Source organism: Aristolochia californica, unplaced genomic scaffold (assembly GCF_029961685.1).
Source record: "Aristolochia californica isolate CCGP_79_NKW_82.1479 unplaced genomic scaffold, dmAriCali1.0.hap1 SCAF_9, whole genome shotgun sequence".
NCBI lineage: Eukaryota > Viridiplantae > Streptophyta > Magnoliopsida > Piperales > Aristolochiaceae > Aristolochia > Aristolochia californica.
Genome location: NW_027182290.1, coordinates 37,462,988 through 37,468,987, shown reverse-complemented (window position 1 = coordinate 37,468,987; position 6,000 = coordinate 37,462,988). Strand labels below are relative to the sequence as shown.

Below are 6,000 nucleotides of genomic sequence, written 5' to 3'. Positions count from 1 at the left end.
CTTGCCGAAGAAAACTCAACTTTACATTTGTTTGTTTATAGTTTATAGGTTGTTGGCAAGGATTGGCTTCCTTCAATCCACCATCCACATCGACCCAGCCTGTTCTGTCTTTCCTCCCCTTCGCCGTCTCAGCCCCGTCGACCCACATAGGCGAGAGTCCCTTCATCCGTCTCCTTCCACAGGCGTGACCTTCGCAACCATCAAACTTCGTCCACACCGGCCCTCACCTCTTCCTCCCGTTCTGACTTCTCGCTACCCATAGCCGAGGCGACTAATACACTGGGTAAAATTTCTGGCTCTACCTTTTGTTTGTCGTCAGGATGCTGGACTGTATACTGGTTTGTTGTCATCTTCTAATCCTCTTCTGGGTTTTCTTTTCCCTTTCGTTTGATGATTATTTCATGTGGGTTTTTAGATTTATTTTTTTGCACGAGAGCTGTTGACGAACTAGTATTTGCATTTTGAGTGTATACGACCTCACATTAGGCTTATAATGGTAGAGCTTTCGTGTTCGGGCGACTTCTCCGTCTTTCTTTATACAACACTGCGAGAAACCTGCGTTCTAAAGCTTTATAGTTTGAGCTTTTTGATACGCGTGGGAGTGAACTTTTCTTTAAACGTGATGTACATCGAGAGTGAGGTTTTAGGTTGCTTGTAAAATGTATCTTTGTATTTGGCAGTTTCAGTTTTACCAGCTCCGAGGATTCTCGGCTGACTGCGGAGATGTGTTGTGCTAATTAAAAAGGGGCATTTATGAGCCTTGTTCAATCGCCAACTTCCAGCCTTTTTTGTAAATTCCATAAACAATGGGGATGTCCTTATTTTTTGCCATAATTTCTCGTGTTAACTGATTGAATGTGCTCATATGATTTAATAGAACATTCTGACGAAATTATTTTCAGCTGAACATTTTTTTGTGAATACTAGGAGGCATTCTTTTGTTGCTCTGTCTAAGCTGCTTTCTTCTTTTATGAAGTCCCTTATTTCGTTAATTAAGTGTATGATTGGAGTATATATTTTCCTTTTGGTTATTTGCAATTTTGTTAAATTAAGTTAAGATTATTGGCTAGGCCTCACTTGAGTTTCATGGAGAATCTTTAGAATCTATGTTAAATTATGTGAGTGGCTAAATTTTCATGTACATAGGATGTATAGTTAGAGAGATATAAGGAGATTAAGGTTTATTAAATATATATATAAGCATTTATGTAATTATTACCCCAAGATAGTTATTTATGAGGATCTGAGAATTTGTACACGATTCCCAATGAAGCCTCTCCAGGCTCTTCAGAGAAATTTTCTTCTCTTTCTTCTTTTTCTCTCAATTTCTCTTCTTCCTTCACCCAAATCTTGATTTTTACAATTTAGAGCATATAGGGTTTCTCCTAATCATCTATTCATTTGTCTTTATTTTTTGGATAGATAATCCTTGAGGAAAGAGAAGGGGTATGAAGTGTAAAGCTTGTCTGTATTTTCAAATTCTCTGTTCAACTTTGCTCTTGCTTTCCTTCTTGAAACCTTCATTGCCCCTATCTCTCACGGGATCATGTTTTCTTATTTTAAATACTGCTTTGGCGTTCCTTGAAAACCCATATTTTCTCTTGCTCTTCACCAGGTACACTTCATATACGTTCTATTTGTATTTGAAATTGTCTTTTGAAGATTGAAAATATACTTAAACAGAATTCTTGTAAACGACAGTTTATCATGTCCAAGAGCAGTTTTTCTACTCTCTTGTTGGGCTTTCAGAAGCAAGAAGCATTTAAAATTATAGGTCAGACTAGAGGAGAGTTTGTTTAGAAACCTCTGTACAGTTGGATCAATGCTCTGATGGTAGTAATAATGATGGTTTGCCATCTTGTGGTAAATGCATGTCATTGTTATAAAATAGATAAACTTTTATACTGGCCAAATATTGATGTCAAGTCTGAATTGGTTGCACTGGTTGTAAGATACTGGAATATAGTGGGCCTTTAGTGGCCTGAGATCAAATGGCTTCTGGTATTCCAAATTCTGGCCAGAAGGTTGTGATTAGAGCTTCTACATTTTGTTCCTTTTCTTCACTTAGAATTTCACAAATAAACAAGGAAAACAATCCCAAAACTGGTTGCATTTGAAATAGTCTACTGAAAAAGATAATGGATGTATGAGTTATTGCAAAATAATTTTTGAACAAATATGCATAAGCATACTGTCAAAATTGTAAAATTGCATGTGAATGAGCTGCTGAAATGATCTCTTCTGTTTAAAATGCTGTAATTTTATAATAAATGTCATGCCCTTTGAAGTTCAAGAATGTTCATTATTTTGCTAACATGATCTATCTCTATGTAAGAGGTATCTTGTAACCTGAAGAATTTTATGAAGATATGCCGTAATAATGGAGTTATAAGGTGGTCATACCGCAAGGTAGCTTTGTGAGTCTGTATGGAACTTTTTTTTTTTTTTTTTAGGAAACTTATATGGAACTTTCAAAGTGATTACTTTCAGATATCCCCTCATCGCAAGCTCATAATTAATTATCATCTTCATTTGGTCTTCATTTGGTATTCATTTTGGTTAACTTTTTTATATTTGTAAGATGTTATACAATTCATTGCATATTTAAAATTCTGCCATTGGAGAAAAAGTTAAAAGGCTATGTTATGTTGTTCTCATTTACTGCCAACAATGCAAAAAAAGGGTGCTTGTTGTAAGGTAGTAGTTCATAGAACTTATCTAGTAAGCTTGATCAGTGTTTTGGGCATCTTACAAGAATCTATATCATAGAAATAAATTTCGTAACTTTAAGATTGTTTTGGCTGTGATACATGAAACTATTTTATTGACACAATTCTTAGCTTCTTTTCTTTAGCCTTTTTGTTTTTTTTTTTTTTTATAATATCGAGTTCTTTCTTTAGCAATCAAGGCTAGTTATCACTTTCTAGAAAATCCACTTTAAATTAGAGTGAATGGGAAAAGGTAGCATCACTTATGTTTATTAACTTTCTACGAGAATGCTTTTATGAACTATAAAATGATGCAATTTCCTATCACTGTAGCATTGGGGTTGGAGAAATCTACTAGTTGGGAAGCATGAATGCAGACTTTGTGGCCTAATGGATAAGGCACCAGTTTAATTGGAGAATTTGGGTTCGATTCCTAGCAAAGTCGTTTATTTTCTACGATTTCAAGATGATGAAATTCATTCAACAACCAAGATGGGTATGCAATAGGTAGCTGTTTTTTCTTTTTCCTTTTCCTTCCTAAATTAACCTTTTTGTAAACACAACTAACACTTGGTTGATGCTTTTCTTGTTCTCTTGTTTGGAAATTAATTTTTTTTTTACCTTCAAAATAGATAGTTATGAGATTTGTTGAAAAACAAGAACATGGGCATTTTGGTTATTTTACCTTATCATTATTTATATTTCTTGATGTAATATTGTTCTAAAGATCAAACTATGTCTATGAACCAAATTTCATGTGAAGAGGACATGTAGAACAGGAGATATAGAGAATTAGGGTTTTCACTTAAAGTATGGGCAATGAAGTAAATTGAACTCAACCCTAAGATATAAATAGAGGCTAGAGGACGTGCAAGCCCCCCAATCTCAGTCTCTTTCTCAATTTTTCTCTTCCCCACTTTTCTCTCCCTGTCATTCTCTCTCTTCAACCATCTTTTTTCTTACCTTTCTCATGGTATTAGAGCATTAGATCGCATCTAGGAAGGATTGTTGTAAGTTTTTCTCCATTTTGAAGTAGACGTCTACATAAAGGATAAATCTTTTTTCCAGTTTTTCGATTATTGGTTAGTAAAAATTCAATATTTTCTCCTTTTCTTTATGCCATAACCCTATGGTTATTGGTTCTATTGTTCTAAGAACAGAGTTCTAAACTGCCAAAAGAGGTTTTTTTATGTTGACCTAAAGGTGTGTGCCAAAGTTCCAGAACTGTGACTGTTGACATCATTTATGCAATTGCTGACGTCAATCCAGCGTAGGTTCCGATGCATTTTATCTTCTCAATTTGATCTCCTTGTTGGATTTTTTATCTGTGCACATCTTATATTTGCCCTAATTGTGATTTTACGTTGTTGGGCCCATTTGAGCTGGTTGAGTTGGAACTTTCTGGAAGGTTTACTTCATTTGTTTGCTATTCTTATTTATCTGATATGGTTGACTCTAGTGAGGTTTACTTTTCTAGCAAATGAGTCATATAATCCAGATGGTAAAGATATTATTACTATTACCTCTGAAAAGTTGAATGGTGATAATTACCTTTCTTGGTCCAAATATATTAGAATGTACTTGAAGGGCAGGAAAAAACTGAAACTTGTTAGAGATGACCTTCCTGTTCCTCAGGATGATGATATGAAGGTTGAACAGAGCCATGGAATCTAATATTAGGAGCCAAGTTATGAATTTTGAAACTACGGCTATGTGGTTGTCTTTGGAAGCTCTTTATGGACAAGAGAGCAATCTTTCCAGGGTTTATGAATTATATGCAGAGTTGTTTTTGCTTAAAAATGGGTAACAGAACTGTGACAGACTATTATAGTTCTTTTCTGAGTATCTAGTTGGAAATTGTGTTTTTCATCATTTTACTACAGATGAAAGGGAAATCCGAAAACAGTAGACTCAACTTCTTGTGGCGAAATTTCTGGATGGATTAAGTGCTGAATTTGACAGTATAAAGGCACAAATTTTGGCCTAAGATAAAATACCTAACCTCTCTACTACCTTTAGTAGAGTACAGAGAGTTGAAAATACTGTTGTGTCTAGAGTTGGAAAAAATACTAAAGTAGGTGAAGTTACTGCCTTTAATACATTAGCTACAACATATGATTCTACTGATACGTCTAAGGGACGCACAGGGACTGGTAGAGATAATTCTGATAGAGGATGAAATCGAAGAGATGGTAAATGTGAGCCTAAGTGTGTTCAATATGGACGCACAAATCATTACTTAGATAGATGTTGGATAAAATTTGGAAAACTTGCATGGGCAAATGCTTACACATGAAGGTACAATACCACGGTCGGGAACTACAATCCCACATGGTGAATTACAAAAATTGTTTCAACAACAACAGTAACAGATTTCTCAACGTATGTCACAATTATCTATTCCCTCTGTATCTTTGGCACATACGACTCCTCCTGCAGGTATGTTTGCACTCTCAGTGTCTTATTTTCCATCTTAGGTTCTTGATTCTGGTGTCACAAAATACATGTCAGGTATGTTATCTATTTTCTATTTTAAAGGAGTTTGTTCTCGTTAAGCATGTTAATCTTGTTGATGGGTTAGTTTCACCAATATAGGTTGTTGGAAATGTTTTCCTTACACCTTTTCTTTTCCCTCAATCTACACTATTAGTTCTTAAATTTCCTTTAAATCTGATGTCTATCGGTCAGGTGGCTAACTCTATGAATTGTTTTCTAATTTTCTTGCAACCAAGGATATGTAAGGTCAGGTAGTTAAGTCTATGAATTGTTTTCTAATTTTCTTGCAACCAAGGATATGTAAGTTGCACCACCAAAGTCATCAAGCCATTGGGTGAATATCACAAGATATCAAAGGTATCAGCTTAAGGTTCCAGGAACTAGCCCACTAACAAATAGTTTAGCATGGAAATAAACATACAACAACAATCAGGATTGGCTCTATTCATTGGCATCAAGCCTGAAAGTCGAGGGTCACGCCAGAGACGCCGAGCCCTTGACAGAAAACTCTGACGAGGAAGAAGGGTGGATCAAGGAAGAGAGGACAGAGGCTGTCATTTCTGTTATGCCTTACACTAGCTCTTCTATTCCTCTCTGATCTCTCTCTCTGCTTCGCAACATAAAACACAATGGAGAAATATGCTAATAAGACGGGAAGACTGGATGTTCCAGAAGATTAGTTAGGAAATGAAGATTCCCATGGCTGTCTTGATTGTGATGAAAATAGCAATCAAAAGCGAGCCGGGCTGAGCTAAAAGGCAACACAGAGCAATGAAGTGATGCCTCTACAAATGCT

General features: G+C 35.7%; 1 long non-coding RNA gene across 1 annotated transcript; it reads left to right on the top strand.

Annotated features, from left to right (window-relative positions):
* LOC137942173 (uncharacterized) lies at positions 1–3,292 on the top strand. The gene is made up of 2 exons (XR_011110487.1): positions 1–283; positions 3,042–3,292. It is a non-coding gene; the product is annotated as an uncharacterized lncRNA (long non-coding RNA).
* Positions 3,293–6,000: the final 2,708 nt, after the last annotated feature.